The following is a 17,711-nucleotide window of genomic DNA, read 5'->3' on the forward strand; positions in this document are numbered from 1 at the left end:
CCCTTCATCGTGGTGACAAACTCCAACCCCATCTTCTCCTTCTCCCCTCATTTTTTATTTATTTTTTCCTGCCAATCCTTCTTTTGAGCACAAAAGAAGACATATGAATGGCTCCACAAGGCTCCCTCAAACAATTCCGTCTTCTCCAGGCATAGACAGTTTGAAGGTGGTTGGTCAGATTTAGATACTGGGGGGTTCAGGTTGATTAATAATTAAGATAAATAGAAACATAGAAAGATAGATAAGGGTACCTTTTGGATTTTAGGGTGAATTGATATGGCTGACATGACTTCATCATTAGGTAGAATCAGTTTTGCAGTGAGGGTAATACAACAGACACCAGCTGTTAGTTGCTAGCGCAAACCATGTAAGCTACAATCTAACCAAGTCTTTCTGCTAATCACCAGTGCACACTGAGTATCCTGGAGGCTGTTTTGGATCTGAACAGAACTAATATCATCTAGACTTTTGTCCTTTGCTGATATCTGGTGGTAGAATTGAAAATTGATCCTCAATTAAAATCCTTTTTCCCTACATTTTCCTTGCTACTTGAATTGCAATATTTAACAGATGGATATATGATGCCCATTATATTTTTCAAACTTATCCCGTTACGCTTAGATGGATGTTTGACGCCCATTATATTTTTCAGCCTTATTTGGACATTATAGGCCAATTAGACCTCTAGACAGAATATACTTCCATATTTCTCTGCAATTTCCATAGATGGATGTTTGATGTCCATTGTTTCCTTTCTTATGGTTGTGAACGTATAGGTCAAAATGATCTTTGTTTGGTTATACCTATATATCCTTCTAAAGCATTTAACAGATTATATCTGATGCCCATTATATCCTCTACAACTGTTTTGGGCGTGTAGGCCAATTAAGATCTTTTTTTAGGTAATTTTATCCTAGTTCTGTGAGCTTATACATCCAGGACTGCCTTGGCGGTAGAAATTTCCTCAAAAAATCTCCCCTGAAGAAGCCCGTGAGGGCGAAACATGTAGGGAGTAACAACATTTACCTAACCAAGTTTGAATCTCAGTTGGTATTCTTAGAATTGAAATTGTTTTTATGTTTCTGTATTTTTTCCTTTCTTTTTTTTTTTACCAAAATACTAAATAAAAATTAGATAACTTTTAATGTGTGGTATTCATGTCTATGCACCCTGAAAGTCACATTTTCTCTATTGAATATTTACAATCTAACCAAGTTTCTTGTTATTCAGTATATTTGGCTGGCAATATGAATAATTTCAGAGCATGGAACCTGCTATATTTTTACAATAATTCATTCTGCTCTAGGTTGTGAGAAGAACTGTAAATCTATTAACAGTTTTCAGAGTATTTTTATTTAAGATTTATATTGATAAATAGTTTTTTTTTCCAAATGAAGCAATCAATTCTCTGATTAGAGAAAGTTATTTTCAGAAAATTTAGAGAATTGACTTTATTAGAGATTTCTGCTTAACTTGGTTTACCTTTCAGTCTATTAGGACGTCTACCTCCAGATTATATGGTACAGTATGCAAAAAAAAGAGTTTGCAAAACATTTCCTTTGCAATTGAAAGTCAAAGAATCTGTTCACTGAAGTCAACTTGTTTCATCTGTTTGTTTACAACATGGGATCACAGAGAAGGGCCAGGAAAATATAGATTCTTCAAGCAGGCAGTCATCATCCATCTTCCTATTTTATGCTTCTGTAAAATAATGTGTGCAATAAATAGGGCTATCAATTACTGCAGATGTATATGCATGACAAGCAAGCTACTATTGAAAAATCTTAATTTGGAAGGTATTTTTAGGGATTCTAGAACAAAACATTTGCTAAAGAAAAACATTTTTGTGTAGAATACAGATAGAAGATTAATCAATTTGTCAATTTATGTACACTGTTCAAGATATAAAGAGAATGGAAATAAACAGCCGTTGAAAAGAGACTGATCTTGACAGAAGGTCACATTTTGTTTCAATGCAACTTTAGAGAAACTCTTTGAAGAAAATGTAAATTATCCAGATTTGCCATTCCATAAATACAGATTGATTGTATTCCTGTCCAGAGAGGAAGAATTCACTGAACATGTTACTCTACAAACAGTCTGTTAAATTGGTAACGGCATTTAAACAACAACTCCATAAAAGGGATTTATTAACACCCTTACACTAGCACAGTGGCATACTGTGCTATATTAGGTAATGGACAATCACAAGTCTCTAGGTCTTTTAAAGAGCTGGTAAATATTTCATATGATAACACATAATTACAGGTCTTAAATATGAATATCATTTTGTTCCTTTGTTTTTAATGACTTATAAATAACCTCAATGATCAAGAGTATTTAAATGATATTTTTGGAACTAGGCAAGAGAGCTTAGTTAGAATGGAATAATTTATACACCAGCTGTCATTCTAGCAATATAAAAACAAAATACATTATTAGATTTTGCACACATACCATTTTTGTATAGCTATTTTAAAATGCACTAAAATTACATATATCTCTTTTAAAGCAACAACATTGGCTTCTGCATTGCTTGATTAAAATAGCATCCTGCTAAAGCTAACTGTACAAAATGGCATTTGCCAATCACCCTTTAAATTGAGTCCCATGAAAGTTTCTTCAAAAAAGAAATATACAACATATTTTAAAGTCCAAGTAACAAAGCATACAAACATGCAGTTGGTTTGTAAATTTAAAATGTATGTTACCCCAACATTTCATATTCCTAATACATGTCGGTTGTACCATGTACTTGTATTAAAAAGTATCCTGTTCTCTTTGAATTGCTTTCTTTTTGTGAGTTACCTGGTTAACATACAAGTTCTCCTCCTTTCCTACTTCACACTGACCACATCAGGCTTGGAAGCACATCCCTCCCAGCCTGGTCAGATTTCGGTTTTGCATTCTACTTGGGAGCACAGCATGATTGTAGTCCATTTGGTCAGACTTCTGCTGACACCCTCCAGCACTGCTCTTCACTGGGAAGATCTGTGTACTGCTGTTTCTCTGCCTCCTGCAGACAAGGCCCCCTGTAGTCTCTCACTTACATATTTCCTACAAATTAACTATGTGAAATATTTAAATATATTTTAAAAGTGTAAACATTTTACAAACAATAAACATAATTGCTATATTAATCATTAATAAAACAGAAACAAAATCAGCAGGAAAATAATAGTTGAAGAGAGAAGGCGACTAAGGTGTTGATTAGGAATGATTAGAATAAATTAAGGATTAATAACATTTTATTAAAAGTTAAAAAAAACAACTTTTTGTACTTGTCAGGTTGCTTTAACCGACATAATTTAGAGCTCTAAGTTCATCCCTTTGATTTGCAGATGAATGATACAAAAGTAACAATATGTTACATTGTATTTTTTTTATGTATGTTACCAGGATTTGGGCAGGTGCGGTTGCGAAACTACTGTAGATAAGAGGAAGTATTGCCAGTTCTGGACATGATGGGAGAGATTTACTAAATATGGGGTACTGAGAATCTGGTGTAGCTGTGCATAGTAACCAATCAGCTTCTAATTTCAGCTTGTTCAATTAACCACTTGCCCTCCAGAGGATTTACCCCCCTTCCTGACCAGGCCATTTTGTGCAATCCGGTGCTGCGTTACTTTAACTGATAATATATACCTTAAACAGTGAAGCGCTAAATAAATCAATAAATATATATATTAAGGTGCCATCAGTGGATATAAGTGCTATAGTGTTAATAGTTCCTTGTAGGTCACTGGAACATTCCAACCAATAGTGTATAAAATTAGAAACCAAACTGAATGCTTAATATATCAGTGAAAAATACTAAATAAATATATAAATATATATAAACACACCAGTGATAAATATTCTAATACCTCCAATAAAATCCTTCTTCTCATTCACAAAAAAAGTGCTCATTAGTGAACAAATAATCAAAAGCTCAAAAAGTGAACAAGTGTATAAAAAAACTTTTCTACGTGCATATGCAAAAAAATATATATATAAATAAATATTACATATATATATAAATAAATAAAATCCATGCAGGTGTAGCTTGTGATAAAAAACAGTGATCTTCACTTCTAGTGCTCACACACAAAACCCTCAAGGGGCCAAAAGGCTACTTAATCTCCTCTATGGCCAAACTTTCTCCTTCGGTAGCTCAGCAGGGGATCACAGGGTCTCCACTTCTCCTCCACTCATACGTCATATAGGACATAAAACAGAGCTCCCATAGTATAATATTGTTTATTATAGGCCACTTCTATTACATATTGGTTGTACTCACAATTTTCTCCCTGGTTACAAAGACCTTCCACCTCATCCCATAGGTGTATCACATGAACACAGGGGAACACCAATATGGCCGCTCCGTTCGGACATGCGTCCCACGTGACCGGAAGTGACGTAGTTCTGAACCGGATATGGCGTACCGACGCGTTGCGTCACGTGCGTCGTGACTTCATCAGGGTTACTTTAACTGACAATTGCGAGGTCAACGCTGCACCCAAATTAAATTTATGTCCTTTTTTCCCCATAAATAGAGCTTTTTTTTGGTGGTATTTGATTGCCTGTGCATTTTTTATTTTTTGCACAATAAACAAAAACCAACAATTTTGAAAAAAGGGAAAACAATATTTTTTACTTTTTGCTATTAAACATATCCAGTAAAAAATTAAAAAAATCTAATTTCATCATAAATTTAGGCCAAAATGTATTCTGTGACATGTCTTTGCTAAAAAAAAAAAATCCCAATAAGTGTAAATTAATTAGTTTACATGAAAGTTATAACGTTTACAAATGGCGGTATATATACTGGGACTTTTTTTTTTTTTACTAGTAATGGCGGTGATCTGCGACTTATAGTGGGACTGCGGTGGGCATTCTGACACTGGGGGGAACTGACTTGGTGTCACTGATAACCCCAGTGACACCAATACAGTGATCAGTGCTAATAAAAAGCACTGACACTGTACTAATGGCACTATGCAGGAAGGGGTTAACATGTGGGGTGATCAAAAGGTTAGTTGTGTGCTGTGTGCTGTTTTACTATGTGAGTGTGTGTGCTATACACTGTAAGCACACTGTTTTGTATGGCTCTGCACAGCAGAGCCATTCAAAGCAGTGTGCAGGAGCTGACAGGGGACCCCATTGGTAATACTCGAAGATCAGCGGGTGGTGGTGGGGAATCGCCGGCTGGGATCCGGTGATTGACAGTCGAGGCCGCAGATGGCTGCGTGGGTATATATACATGATTTTGTGCACCCATGCTTCCCTGCAGCAGTATTTCTGCTATAGGGCAGTACAGAAGCAGTTAAACTTTGACAAAAAAACTAAAGACTGATTGGTTTCAGATTTTGAACTCTCAAGTTTTAGTAAATCTCCTCCAAAAAGTCTGAAAGTGACCAGCGATGTTCCTATCATGAAATTGGTTCCTTTATTATGAGTTAGCAGTGCCCTCTATGCCATTCCTTCACATACACAAAAGAAAATCCTAGTTCACACAAGAAACCTTACTAATGACACTAGAACAATACTGCCTGCAAATTTGGTTTCATTCTTTCTGGGCCCTGTTGACAGATAGTTACACTCCTGGGAAGAAAGAAATGTCTGTGTTAAGGTAAAGGAAAGGGGAGGTATATTTTTTTTCCTGCCTTAGCAGCAGCAGAGATGTGACTGCCCCCAAGTGAAAAGGTATAACTGCGATTCAAACTCAAAATTATGTCTTATCATGACTTTATTTTTGTTAAGCTGCATTTCTCTGCTAAGAGTGATGGTGATGAAATTCAAGCTGAAATGTGTAGTGTTTCACTTCTCATCTTGACAACATGAATCTCTGAAAGAAATGAGCCTAGAGTTATAAAAGAGAGATTGGTTTAACTTCCATTTCAGAAAAAAAATGCACTTGCTCAGTGTGTAATAGCTATGCACTGCCAGTAATGAAAAGCCAGGAATTGTATCTCTTGATTTAAATGTATCTCCCATGTCAGCTTTTATCCTCATCAACACCAAAGTGACAGTGTCATTTTTATTCCTTAAAGTACTGAAATCCTGCTCACTGTAATGTAGGGAACTGTGTGTGCTCTAGTTGCAAAATGATGACACATCTGTTCTGAAGTGACAGAAAGGGATGGATGTCTGATATGTACAGGTAACAAGTAGTTATTGCTGAACCATCACTCAAAAAGAGCATACTGCACCATAAATACTTCTAGTTCCAAAGACACTTAGGATATCATCATAGTTGACACAGAAAAGCAAAATGTAAGTGTTGCCATTGTTGGACATAATACATCTGTTGTGGAAAATATATTTGCACTTTGTGTAAGGTCTCTGGAGCTAGGTCAAGCACTGGTTGCTTTATTATGCAGGTGTATATATAAAAGCAAACCACGACTCTGGTACTGACATTAAAACCTGCAACCTTTTATTTCATTCATTGAAAGCTATTTTATTATAGTGTAGAAAAGCGAACCATTTGCAGATGCTGGGAATGTCTTTATGATTGGAAGCAGAATGTACAGTATTTTGTTCAGAAAGACTCTTTGCAGAAAAGCTATTGCTAATACATAACAATGATGCTGCAATCTGGGCATTTTGTAACACAGAAAAAAAAACATGAGTGATGCCGATTTATCATGCCAGTTGATAGCAAATGATGAATGGCTTGTCAAATCTTTAAAGGAGATAATGGTTGCATTACTTTACCATTCATATCATGACAAAACAAAACCACAGCTGCAGAATTTACTTTTCTCTAAATGCACAAACAATACTAGAAAATAAGGACAGTTTGGAGAATTGAATCATATTACCCTCAATATCCTTCCTTGACGTTAACCTGTTAGGAGAAACATACAGACACTCCCATTGTTACTGAGTTTTTAAAGAATATCTAAAGCAAAAACTTTTTCTCCATTTTGGGTAAGTAAGAGAGGGTTCAAATGCTCTACATTTTTGTTTTGTTTTTAAATCTGTATCCCATTAGGGAGATTTGCATTCACCTGCTGACTTGTAGACTCAACAGGAGGTGAGGCTATATTTCCAGTGTGAGGGAAATCCCCTCTTAGACAGCTGTTACAAGACCAAGTGTTCACATTGGAATAAGTCTCCTCTTTTTCTGTCCTGGTAGCAACTAAAAGTTTGGGATTTACCTTCATGTTCCTTTCCAATAGCATTGGTGATCAGGACAATTGGATGTAATTCTCCCTAACATGGACAAAGACCACAATTAAACAGGTTCTAACCACTTTCTTGGAGGCCATTGAAGGACAAACAAATATAGTAATTTTTAGATAATTGGTTATACTGCTGCCTTTAGGATGTTTGGACACTGGCAAACAAAAAATATTAAGTCAGCCGCTCTATAACCCTCTATAACCCTGCCTCCAATTGTCAGCCTCCATAAAGCCAAAATGTAAGACCTTGTCCCTTTATGGACGTAAAAAAAAAAAATTATAAGTACAAAAATCTTGTTTTCTTTATTTTTAATGCCACATGTATATAATAATTATTGGACAATCGATATGACCAAAAGCAATCCAACTGAGGGGTGGGTGACAGCCATAGAGAAATTTAACAGGTGTAAACATTTTAATTAAAAGGAACCTGTGGGAATCTATGCCTGAACAAGGGCTGTAGAAAAAAAAGGGGGCGGAACCCAAGTTGATATGATTAAGGTGGTTGTAAAAGCTCAAGGTTTTAAAAAAAAAAACCTTCTGTGTGCCCCCTCAATACTTACCTGAGCCTCATTGTGATCCAGCGGTGTGAACAACAGCCTCGGCTGTCCCAGGTCTCTGCCTCCCACTGCTGTCAATCATGGCCAGTCAGCCAATGAGGAGAGAGGGGGGGGGCAATCCATGGCTCTGTTTGTGAAGGACACTCGGAGCAGCAGGTGCCCCCATAGCAAGCTGCTTGCTGTGGGGGCACCCGACAGGAGGGAGAGGCCAGGAGAGCCTGCATGGGGACCCGAGAAGAGGAGGATCCAGGCTGCTCCTTGCAAAACCACTGCACACAGTAGGTAAGTATGGACATGTCTGTCATTTAAAAAAAAAAAAAAAACATTTAAGGAGAAGCAGCTTGGTGTGTGTTGGCAGCAGGACAGGTAGCATCACTTTTGCAAAACTGCTACCACATATTATGATGATAGACTTCAACAATAATATGGAGGACAGTAAAATTGCTCACTATAAAAACATTTGGAACAACAATTTCCTGAACAAGAGAAGCAAAAACTCAGACCAACAGCAAGGGTGGTCAAGAAGCAAGATTTTTGGTGAAGACCAAAATCTAGGATACTTAAGCATTGAGCTCAGGAAAGGGAATTTGCATTAAACAAAGTACATTCCACCATGGATCAACAAAAAAACAGCTGAGGGTCAAGGAAGAAAAACTTCTGAAGAGATCCACACCGTTGCTTATGTTTCTTCTGTGTAATGGTCAGCAGACAACTTAAGCTCGGGCAGGCATAGCTAGTGGCAATTCTTTCATTATTTTGCTAGTTACAGATCTGTAACATCACAGTTCTTTACTATACCACTTGGCAGAGACTTTTAGAACTTGTAATTCTGCTTGGGCTCTTGGACAAGGCAGAGTCAGTTGGCATCAATAACAAACACAAATGTACAACACAGCTTATATCTCAAAATAACAACAAACTACCCCTGCATGGTGAGCTCCCATAGTCATACATGGAGCTAACTCTATTACATCTACAGTCTAGATGTCACAGGTGTATCCAGCAGGTAAGAAGGGTATGGCTACGGCATGTAAACATCCCAGCTGGCTGCATCTGGAATACTCAAGCCAGCTGGGGGGGAGGGGAGGGATAAATAATTTAAGCAAAACTAAATCCTCAGCATACAAACTTTTCAGTTGTTGGTCCATATTGTAAGGGAATTCCCGTGAGATGGCTGGTGATTAGACGTGCGCATGTGCACAGAAATGCAAACGCACATGCATGAGCACACGCACGGTGAAGATTGGTGCCAGACGGACTATTTAAGAGGTGCCCCTGCCTGTGCTGAGTGCTGACTGGTCTTCAGCTGTTCCCTGATTCCTGCTTGTTCCTGTGTGATTTCCTTGTTGCTGACCCAGCTTGTTCCTGACCTGACTCTGATTACTCTCCTGCTTGATACTGGTTCTTGATGTCGGCTCTGCTCCTGACTTTGGCTTGTTTATGATTTGGTACCTCGCTGTCCGCCCATTGATGACCCCGGCTATTCCTATGACATTGCTCCTGTCTCCCATCCTAGCTTCCTGCCCCTCTCTGGTGCACACCTGGCGACCCACCATACCAATGCTGCATAACAATACTGTTCCTGAATCAGAGGTTCATCAGTCTTCCAAAGTCTCCAACTGGAAGAGCTGCAAACAACATCTGCTGGCGCTCTTGTCCCCCTGGTCCCTAGACACCCTCTGTTCCACTTCCAGTGGGGTCAGGGCTAGTGACACAAGTGAGGCCGAGCTTGTCATTTCAGTCTCCAATCAGGTACGTGACACATATACTCAATGAATAACATTGTTTTTAGTTTAAAAAAAAACACTACCTTATATTTTTATACCTACCTATGATCCCCAGATTTCTGAACACCACTGCAGCACAGTACAAAAGTCCCTGTGCACAGCAAGATGCTGTGGTGGTCAGCATCTGAGCTGATGCTGGATGTGTTGGTGCATTGTGTGTTGGCATGTCTACCTGTACTTCTCTATAGAAACAAGCATAAAATAATTCTTCCAAACCATACAGTGGCAGCATTTGTCACTTTATTTGCAGGCATGCTGAGGCGAGATTTGTGATTAAGGTTTTTACTGATACTGAAGCATAAACAGATGAACAGATGGTGTACCATTAGGAGCAAGGTAAATCATATTTATTTTTATGCTCAGGGTTTAATTGCCACACTCATCTGTTCTACATTCTTACCTTCTTTGTGGGGCCATTGACTTTTTATGGCGGCCAACACCACAACCAGTCACAGAGGGGGTGCTGTTTTAAATTGCTAACATGCTATGTCTCCCTGCTTCCCACAGCTCCACATTTTACAATGCTCTGCCTGTCCTCTACAATGCCCCCCTCAGCCCTTATGTGCCCACCCTGATCCCCTGCAACACCTCCGTCTGGATTTGGGTGCTGCAGGGGTGATACAGGGGAATTTAACTCTACAAAGAGATCCCCTAACTGCTCTGACCCCCCCCCCATATTGGCCCCCCGCTAAAATCCCCTGTGCCCTCTCCCTACAGTGCTGCTTGCTGGCTTTTCCTCCTCCCCTTCCCACAGGTTATTGCTACTGCTGAGGCGGGAGATCAGTGTCAGAATGGGGGGGCTGGTAAATATTTCATGTTTACCAGCCCTCTTCCTGAATGAACACAGTGAGTGATTGGTACAGTGTAATCTGTGTTTACTATGCTTTAATTAGGGAATGAATAGGAAGCATCTCTATAGAGGCTTCTATTTATGCATCTGCAGTTCAGCTGAGGCTGCAAAGAAAGGGAATGAGGACTTTCTCTGTCTCCAAAAAAGAGACATCAGGAGTCACCCATGTGTGGCATCTATGTTGGTGTGGGTACATGTCACTGAACTCAAATTATCTGCATTTTGGGGCTGTGCAACCACACCCACACAAGTGTCAGATTGGGAGCAGTACCTATGTTTGTGCAGCTGCTGCATCCTAATAGACATGAATGGGACTCCCCGCATGAGGATCCACAGAACACCTGGGCATCCCCATGCAGGTAAACATGGCCCTCACATGGCATACACTTTAGTATGCCTTAGTAGGAATTTTTGTAGGTTATGTTGTGTTTATGTGTGCTAATAATGATTTTAGTGTATTTTTAATGGTATTAGTGATTTAGTAAGCATTTACCCAGCTATTGTGGGTCTTAAAAAATCATTAGCATCTTTTTTTTTATTCATGTGCTTTCAGAAAATATATGGTTTGGAGTGTCTTTTGCAAACTCTGAAAACTGTAAGTGGAAACTTATAATCCCCAGATTTTTAGACTAAATTGTCTATATACAGTTTTGTGTAACCTCAATTTTCACTGTTTCACAAAAAGATGCAATCTATATATTTTTTAATTCAATACAGTTTTAGCTTTTAAATTTATTAAGAATTTAAGCCAAATTTTGTAAATGTTTCTGTGTTTGTGTCAGCTGAAAGCTGTAAGTGAAAAAAAAAAAAATAAAATAAAATATGGAAAAACTGCAAAACTGGTCTGGCCACCTGAGTGAATCCATGGCCTCCTGTCATTGTTGAGAGTTTCTGCTGGTATTGTCACTTCCTGACTACCTGTTTTAACCCCCTAAATGGAGCACCACAACCACATCCATTGCATGCTGTTGATGGACGGTTCCAGCATAGCCCTTGAATGGGTCCCATTCAACAGGCGGTAGTGTCCACCAAACTTGCATGTGTGCACCCCTAGCTGTTCCCTTGTGAGCTAAAGGGGGAGTGGTAAAACAACAGCTCAACCACATGGTTTTATCATCACCAACCACATCTGTAAAAGAGTCCTGAATTTAAAAAAAAGCATAGAGTCCTATGGAAGGATTTACCACTGCATAGATACCATTGGATACCATAGGATCAGCAGACCATATAATTTTAAAATTACACAATTATACACTAAAAAAAGTATAATAGATGAGGGCAATATACAAGAAAATACTGTTAAAATAAGTGTACTGCAATACATGCTATAAAACCCAGCAAATTACATATATACCTATTTTATAAAAATTAAATAATAGTTATCTTCCAACAATGACCTTTTGATTACATATAACCTTCAAAAGATGTAACTTATTAAATTATATCATGACATATGGTATATAAGAAATGTATACTTACATTTATGTCTTATAGCTAAAAAAGGCCCATAGACCTTAAGGGTCCATGTCCCCCAAAACATTCTGAGAACATAGCGTCCCTAGAAAAACGATAGCATAGATATTAAAATACATTTCTGAATAAGCATATGATAATAAAATTACACTTGTATACAGTAATATGAGCAAAAATTAAATAAAACAAATAATAACCTAGGATATTATAGAATTATGTGAACCTCTATTTCTTCATTGAGGCCACCTGGGGCTAAGATACCTAGGGTGTGCATCCAAAAAGTCTCACGACAACATAGTCATTGAAAACATTCTGCTGCAGGAAGTAAACTTGATATACATTCAATTGCCCAGATGGCTAGACCTTGGGTGGACTTGTTATGCTCCAAAAACTGGGAACGATATGTTTATCTGAACCATCCTCTTTGAGACATCTGTGTTTCCCGAACCTCTATCGCAATGTGCAAATGGTCCTCCCAACATAAAAGAGAGCCCATGGGCATGTGATAAAATATACCACATATTCAGAGGAACAGTTATAGAAGCCACTGATGTTGTAGACAATACCCCTAACTGTGAAGCTTTTTTGGCTGTGTGTGATGAACCAACATGTGAGACAGAGTTTTTTCTTGCATTGGTACATACCTTTTAAATGAAAGAGTGTAATATGCCACTATTGGGTGTGAAGTGACTTTTTCATCCTGATGGGAGCAACTCAGGTTTTTACATTCCTAGTCTTACGGTATGAAACCTTTGGATGTGGTAGTCAGGGAGGTCTGTAAAAAGGAGTCTTCCAAAAGAATAGACCAGTGCTTTTATAATATCTTTTCCATGGTTTTGTGCATTTTGTGTTGTACATGAAACTGTGTGGTGAACCTGATTGGTTGTACCTTACCAGGGGAATCAGAGCTATTTCCTTTTTTGCTATTGTGTGTGGGATATGATGAGTAGGCCTCCTGAACAAGCAGTGTGGGATAACCTTTGTCCAGAATTTTTTTGTCTAAAGATCTCCCTGTTCTTTTTAGTCACTATCATGAGTACAATTTTTTCGAAGCTGGCAAAATTGGCTCCTTGGTATTTTCTTGATCCACCTAGGATGATGGCAACTGTGAAAATACGGGTAGGAGTTGCCTGCAGTTGGCCTGATGTAATTCTTTGCATATATCTGGCTACCATCATGACATAACTCCAAATCTGGGAAAGCCAGGACATGAGGATCATGAACATAAGTAAAAGATAATCCCAAATTATTCTGGTTACAACATTGAGCAAAGGTGTCAATTAATGTATCAAGGCCATCCCAGATGATGACTATATCATCGATATAGCGACCATAAAAAATAATGTGACCACCAGTGCGTTCCAAGTTGGCCCTGTGTCTTCTGGTTTCCAACCAGTGATCTGAGCACTTATCCAGACACCAAACGTGGATTACAGCGGAACCTGCGGCCGGACCCATGGCTGACAAGGGTTTGTGTGCCTGTGATGACAAGCGATCTTTTACTTCTGTCTTGTGAGTGTTGATATCACTTGCCCTATTAAACTGAGTTTTAATGCTAAACTTAGTGGTGCCTGATTTTGTTCCCTTTCCTGACCTGTGATACCTGAAAAATAATCCTGTTTTAGGTAGTTCTCTGCTTGGGTGAGTCAGTGGGCCACAACCTGGGAGCCATCTGCAGTCAGACCCATCACCACTTTAAGGAACTCTGGATAAGACAGTGTGGCTCCCGAAGCCCTGTACACACGGGCAGAATATTGGGCAGTTAAATAGAAACCATCCGATGTTCAGCCTGTGTGTACACCAGCCTGTCTGACAGAAGCTGGCCAAACAAACATGCTGGAAAACCAGCATCTGATCAGTGCTGGCAGCCAATAGCTGCGAATGTTTACCGGTGTGTTCTGGCATGGGGGCATTCCACTTGTCAGAACACAATAGCTCAGCGGGGGGATCACTGTACTAACATCTTCAGTTTTTTTTTTTCGTTCAACCCAGAGAAAGTGTGTACCAGGCATTAGACTCTGTGCATCAGCCCTTCCAAGGGTTACACCTTTGCTGAATGAATGGTCATTCTGTGCTCTTTGTGTTTTCCCATGGCTCACACCACTGCCTGCTTTAGATGCTAAAACCAAATCCAGGTAGTCAGCTTAACCCCTAATGGGGGTCGACTCCCGTCTGTGATAGCTTGACAAGCAGGGCTGGTGCTACCACTAGGCAAACTAGGCAGCCACCTAGGGCACACTGCCACCTAGGGCTCAGCCACAGCCAATGGCTTCACTACTCTCCACCATGTCTGGATCTAGGGAGGTGCTGTGGTGGGCTATGCCTCCACAGATTTCAGTTGTGCTTCCCCCCAGGCCAGTCTTTCCATGGAAGCTGTGCCTGGCTGCTGAGTGCCTTCCCCCATCCCTGAACACACAGCTGGGACAAGAGGAGAGCAGCCTGGAGGGGTGATTTGGGGGGGGATTTGTGATAAACAGAAGGGATTGGGGGATTTGTGTTAGGAGAGGGGATTTGGGGGGATCTGTGTTAGGAGGGGGGGATCTGTGTTAGGGTGGATTGGGGGGAATTTGTACTAGGAGGAGGGATTGGGGGATTTGTGCTAGGAGAGGGGATTGGGGGTTTGTGCTAGGAGGGAGGATTGGGGGGAATTTGTGTCAGGAGAGGAGAGGGGGAATGGGGTAGGGTTGTGTTAGGAGTGAGGATTTGGGGGCAAAGTGTGCTGGAAGGGGAGATTGGGAGGGGTTGTGCTAGAAGGGGGGATTTGGGTGGGAAGAAGAATTTGTGCTGGGAAGGGTAATTTGTAATTTGGAGAGGTTTCTGTTAGGAAAGAGGAATTTAGGGGGTTTTGCGCTAGGAGGCGGAATTAGGGGGATTTATGCTAAGAGGGGAGATTTGGGGGAGGGGATTTTTGCAAGGGTGGAAAATTTAAGGGGAAAGCAGATGTGTGCTAGGAAGGGTGAAGTAGAACTACAGGTGACTTTTTTTTGGGGGGGGGGGGGGTTGTAAGCAGCTGATCTTGCCTAGTGTGCAAATATTATAGCCCTGTTGACAAGATAAACTTTTTAACAAAGACAGCTAGGCAGGGTGGACACATGCAAGGTGTGATTCGTTCTGCAGCTGGAAGCCACATTTTACAGATGTGGGGGACCTTTATTTCACTAATTTGAAACTTTCAACTTTCTTTTAACAAAAGCAAACCCCGAGAAGAACAATGCGTGGTTACATGCCATCCTGCTGATTAGATAATCACTGAATAATGCGAAAGTGGCAACACTTACTCAATGTACCTGCTTTCCTGCTGAAGATTTTGCATTCCAAATTACATTCAGACATAGGTGATGGCACGAGCTAAGATGTAATTGTATACTGAGCTTGGATAAAACAAATACGAGGAAAGTAAGATGCAGTGCATAAGTACAAAAGCAGTATTTATATTTATATTTAGGTGTCAGCTATCATAAATAGCTCTTCTTATTTTCCATGTGTAATTGCAGGGCTGCATAGGTAAACCATCATTATTGTAAACATATATTTACACTAAGTGCATTTAAACATATTGTGGCAAACTCATAAATGCAATGAAAATATAAATTTGCTTCCAAATGTAATTTCTCTAGCAGTCTGGTACCCGCATCCTCATTACGCTGTAAATAAGAGCACTGAGTACTTACTGGAACTGCCTCTTCTATGCAGCTTCTTTCTTTTTTTTTCTTGCATCCAAAGATTAATCCCTATTACACACTTAATAAAGCCAGCTGAAGCTATTGAAATGAGCATTGGTGGATATATGTATAATGACAAGTAGAAGAAAACTGTGCTTGAGTCATATGTCTAAATGGAGAGAGATATAGATTACACTTTATAGTTATGAAGGCTGCTGTAATGGTCTCATAGCATGCACGGCAATGGTCCTTTTTACAAAATAAATGTACTTCATGTTGTGTAACTATGGCAACCTCCTTTTGAAAATAAGGTCTATCATCTTTACATAGCAACAACAGACAATGTTACACATTTTGGCTTAACATCACACTGCTGGGTATAACAACATCAATCCACGAGCAACATGATCTCTGTGCATTTTCACTTGAATTTTAAATACACAGATGTATAAACACTGGAAATGTATAATTGCCACCAAACCAGTGATGCTGTGAGAAACAGTAAATGTTTGTTCATGGCCCTTGGTTTTTTTCAGCAAATGTTTATGCAGAACTATTCACCCTGAAGGTAGACAAGCCAGCTAATTATCCTATTTTAAAATGTGACGAGAGGTCACTGACATTACAGGTATGGGAAGGCTATGGATGTGTACTAACATAGAATAGTGCTTTATTAATAAGCAGTTTTACTTAATTAAAAATAAAATCACATATGTTAGTACAATCTTAAGGAGTAACCATGCCCAAAATCAAAAATGGCATGTATGATGCCATCTGTCACTAGCATTAAATCAGCAGACTTTGTTTTCATCTAACATAGCTATATTGTGCAAAAGTTCATGCAGGTGTGAAGAAATGCTGTAAAAAAAGAATGCTTTAAAAAAATATATACTGTATATATATTGTGGCAGTGCGGTATCCTGCCACTGTGGAAATCACGGTGGTGACCCAGGATTCTCAACCATACAGGTTGAGGGGCTCCAGGCAGTTCTCATAATGCAGAGGAAACTGGTTTATCAGTTTCCTCTTTGGTTTGTAAAGCCTGTGTTGGGACCTGTAGCCTGGAGATTTCTAAGAGATTTGGGAGGTATGAAATCTCCAATCCTGGGCCCATATTTTGAGAGCAGCCAGCGAACTAATTGCACAGGTGTGTGCAGGCCTTTTTGTGGAGGCCAGGCCATGATTCTGGGCTCCACCCTGGCAGACAAGAGGTAAGTGCTTTGGAATCAGGAGGGCTGCACCTAGGAGAGGTGGAAGCCAGACTAGCTGTGTGCTAGTGGCTAGCTGTGTGTGGAAAAGCCATTTAAAAAGAGTCTGCAGGAGATGGACATAAGCCTGAAGTGGAAGGCCAGAGGAAAATTGTGTGTACAAACCAGGAGGCTGAATATTTGTTTGATGGTGGATACTCCTGCATGGGAAGCTTTATAGAACTTTTTCTTTTAATAAAAGTGGGCTAAAAAAGCCTTAAAAAAGAAAGCGAGTTGCTGTGTGCTTTAAAAAAGCTCTACCATATGAAGCGAGTTCCCACAATATATATATTTATTTATTTTTGTCAATTCACAAAATGCAAAGTGTGTAAACAGAAGAAAAATCTAAATCAAATCAATAGTTTGTGTGAATGCCCTTTGGCTTTAAACCAGCATCAATTCTTTAACTTGCACACTGCATACGCTTGCACAAAGTCAGTTGCTCCACTGGCAAAACACAATAGCACTGCAGGAGGCATTCCCCCATCAACACTAAGAGGTGTTTCCTTCAACCCATGGTGGATGGAAAGATCTAATAATCTATGGGTTGCCTTAGCGTTAGGTGTATGATTAACCAATTATACCAATATCATATGTAGGTTGAAAGACAGTATTTAACTGAAACAGCAACGGCTGTGTAGGAGGCTTAAAACCGGATGGGGAACAGTCAAACTCTGCTACTAAGGTGAGGTTGTGGAAGACAGTTTCATGTCACAGGTCATACACCATGGCAAGACTGAGCACAGCAACAAGATACAAGGTAGTTATGCTGCATCAACAAGGTCTCTCCCCGGCAAATATTTTATAGCAGACTGGGGTTTTAAGATGTTCTGTTCAAGTTCTTTTGAAGAAGCACAAAGAAATGGGCAATACTGAGTACGGTAGATGCAGTAGTCAGACAAGGAAACTTAATGAAAGATGAAAGACTCAGCGTGCTTACTTCCCTTTGATGTTGGAAGATGT

At 39.6% G+C, this 17,711-nt stretch overlaps 1 long non-coding RNA gene across 1 annotated transcript; it reads right to left on the reverse strand.

The window, feature by feature from the left end:
• Positions 1–1,307: 1,307 nt before the first annotated feature.
• Positions 1,308–15,661, reverse strand: LOC149461551 (uncharacterized). Its single transcript, XR_016312828.1, has 3 exons — positions 15,511–15,661; positions 11,846–11,924; positions 1,308–1,701 (listed from the first exon to the last, which is right to left on the reverse strand). It is a non-coding gene; the product is annotated as an uncharacterized LOC149461551 (long non-coding RNA).
• Between the last annotated feature and the right edge of the window lie 2,050 nt (positions 15,662–17,711).

The sequence above is a fragment of the Staurois parvus genome, unplaced genomic scaffold (genome assembly GCF_062004578.1).
Source record: "Staurois parvus isolate SC_StPar_1 unplaced genomic scaffold, SC_StPar_1.0 ptg000198l, whole genome shotgun sequence".
In the NCBI taxonomy this organism is placed as follows: domain Eukaryota; kingdom Metazoa; phylum Chordata; class Amphibia; order Anura; family Ranidae; genus Staurois; species Staurois parvus.